The 2,969-nt window shown below is 30.5% G+C and overlaps 1 protein-coding gene across 1 annotated transcript in view; it reads left to right on the forward strand.

Annotated features, from left to right (window-relative positions):
- The window catches only part of LOC106459003 (phosphatidylinositide phosphatase SAC2-like), a 61,605-nt gene that overhangs the window by 41,638 nt on the left and 16,998 nt on the right, over positions 1 to 2,969 (forward strand). The gene's annotated exons all lie outside the window — the stretch shown is intronic.

Genomic DNA, 2,969 nt, shown 5'->3' on the forward strand with positions numbered 1-2,969 from the left:
TTGTTAGGAATTAATTACACTATTATTCACCTTTCAAAATGTGATGTAACTTAAAGAATAGAAATGCAGATTTACTGTATGTTATTGTTGAGCAGCTCTTAGCATGACTGAAATGCTCAACAATTATTTTTTCTGCCGTGGATGGTATAAGTAGCACAGAGCTTTGGCTCTGAGTGAAACCAACAGTGCAACACATCCTTTTTAAAGTCCACAAATAATTTAAATTGATAGATTAATATAAACTTTTCCTCTCACTAGGATCTTGTACTTTTCTTGTATTATATAAGTTCTTAATTTTATAAAGAAATATTTCAAAAATCCTCAATCTCCCATAGTATGAGAATCGTGACATTTGTTCTCTAGGTCTTCTTCCTTCTCTAATTTATTTGCTTACCCCTCTCTGAAGTGTGGAATTTAACGTAACTTACTCATTATAATATAGATAGTACTAAGACAATGTATAACTTTTATAGCCTTCAAATTTGTTTGTTTAACAAGTCGTAAGCCAGACCAACTTGCCACATCCACCTGTCACATCTTCTCTTTTACAAATTGCTATTTGTTCTCTCTGACATTTTATACTGTTATCATTTATAACCAATAGAAAGACAAAGCTTAATCTATTAAATGATGTACTGTATCATGTCATTTTCAGAACAGAGTATTGTCTATTTGGTCTTCAGTTTGAAAGTTTATCTTGCTGTATCTAGATCAGTAAGCTTAGCTAAATTTTTAAAGGCTCTTATGCCATTGTTAGAAAGTCAGATAAATTATAATAGTTATAGGATATTGTTTGCTTCATGCTGGCTATTTTTCTGTATTCTTAGTTGCATTATTTAATGTACGAGTTTCATTGGTACAAGAAAAGTAGGCTTAAATTTCATTGGCAACAGACAGCATAAAAACAAGAGGCCAAAGGTAAGTACTATATTTCTTGTTTTTCATGTATATTCTTTATTTAGTGTTATAAAAGTAACTAAAATGTAAGTTTTAGAAACTTGTTAGGTAAGGTAATGAAAGAAATATAAAAATTTTTCATGAGGTATACTTGCGAGCGGCTTGTGTGATCCACAATGTGTGCTACCAATTCGGTTCGCTGAGTGATTTACAACTTTTGTGGCAGGATTATTCATTAGATATGGTTCCAAAGGCAATAAAACCATAAAATTAGGTGTAAACAGATGTATACTGTTTCAAGCCTTAAGCTATTTAGTATAAACAAATGTAGGTTCCTATTACAATCTGCAGTAATTTTAAAAAGAAATAATGGTAATTTAGATTTAGTTAATATTTTTTTATGGTGGTTACATAATCAGTCAAATTGACAAAGTCTTTAGAGTTATGGTAGAGAAAATAACAGATAAAATATAAAATTGTACTGAAAAAAGTTTGATATTTATTTTATTTATCTAGAGGATATGCAAATAAAATTTGAGAATTTTCAGGTGAATAAAAGTATTTTTAATATTAATATGAAAATCTCTTTGCACTCAGAACAGTCAATATTCTGACTCCGTATTTTCATGAAAATATCTTTAGTAAAAATACTTAACTAAAAAATTTGATTTTTTGTGTACAAAAGACTTGCAGTATTTACTGTAAGCTTGCCACATTTTTTAAAGATACACTTACCATATTAAAAGTTGTAATATGGAAACTAGTGATTACTTTATGGTTATGAGGTCTTTCAAATCGACCGATCCTGTATGGAAAGTGTTAAACTAAGTTGTATATTTCTTGAATCATTGCCGTTATAAGGATTAGGAATTAGCAGTTCTTTTGGCAAAATGTATATGTACTGTGTTACTTCTGATCCAATCATATCCTTTATAAGACTAGACTACAGCAGTTGCATCCAATCATATCCTTTATAAGACTAGGCTATAGCAGTTGCAACTTTCTAGTGCTTCTTTATTCTAGGATTCAGAAAATAGTTTGGGTAAAACAAACTACCTTATGAGAATATAGTGTATACAGTGAAGCTACTTTAATAGTAAATAAACTCTCAATTGATAAGTAATTGTAACTAATCAATAACACCTTAGGTGTGAAAAAGAGGTGCAGCCAAGAAAGGATTGATTTTGTGACTCAAAGGAAGGAAATCAAAATTAGCAGCCAAACTGTCAGCTACACTTATAGCAATGTTAAGAACTTTACATCAAATATTCATTTATTATTTAGCTAGGCTGCAAAATACATGGGCCTAGCTAACTAATGAATGAATATTTGCTGTAAAATTCTTATCATTGCTAGAAGTGTAACTATCAGTTTGGCTGCTAATTTTGATTTCATTCCTTTAAGTTGCTCATTCAATCCATTTTTGGCTGCACCTTTTATTCACATCTAAGGTGGTTTTGATTAGATATCATGACGTTTTGTCAATACACACCAACAAGCCACAGATAGTAACCAACATTAGCTTTGGGCTTGCAACCCTATTATTTGGAACAGACTTATACTTTACAGAACCAACCAGATTCTTTAAAATATATGGTGATAGTTTTTCCTCTCTAAAACAGCCGTCTTTAATCCAAATGACAAGAAACTCAAAAACTGTCCACTTTTAATCTTAGATGAAACTGTGGTAAAAATTTCAAGCCAATAGCTCATGTGACTTTCATAAATTATAAACATCTATCAATGTACCAAATATGAAAAAAAATCCATCAGAGTTAAGTATGTTTTTTTATCAAATAACTTTTCACTGTGATTGTTAGGAAAAAAGGAAAAAAAAAAAGGAAGCAATTCAATTAACATTGGAGGTTTTATATCTCGTGTGTTTGTTAATGGATTGCCTTGAAATTTGCTATGTGAAATAAGTGTTCACTAGAGCACTTCCACTAAAATATGGGATAATTTGGATTACCATAGTCTGAGCTACAGAAAGTAGAAAATTGCTAAACTATCAGTCCTCTTAATAACACACAGTTTGTTGTGTGGGTTGTTTTGGCTGTGTCATGACTTATGCA

The sequence above is a fragment of the Limulus polyphemus genome, unplaced genomic scaffold (assembly GCF_000517525.1).
Source record: "Limulus polyphemus unplaced genomic scaffold, Limulus_polyphemus-2.1.2 Scaffold545, whole genome shotgun sequence".
NCBI classification, from domain to species: Eukaryota; Metazoa; Arthropoda; class Merostomata; order Xiphosura; family Limulidae; genus Limulus; species Limulus polyphemus.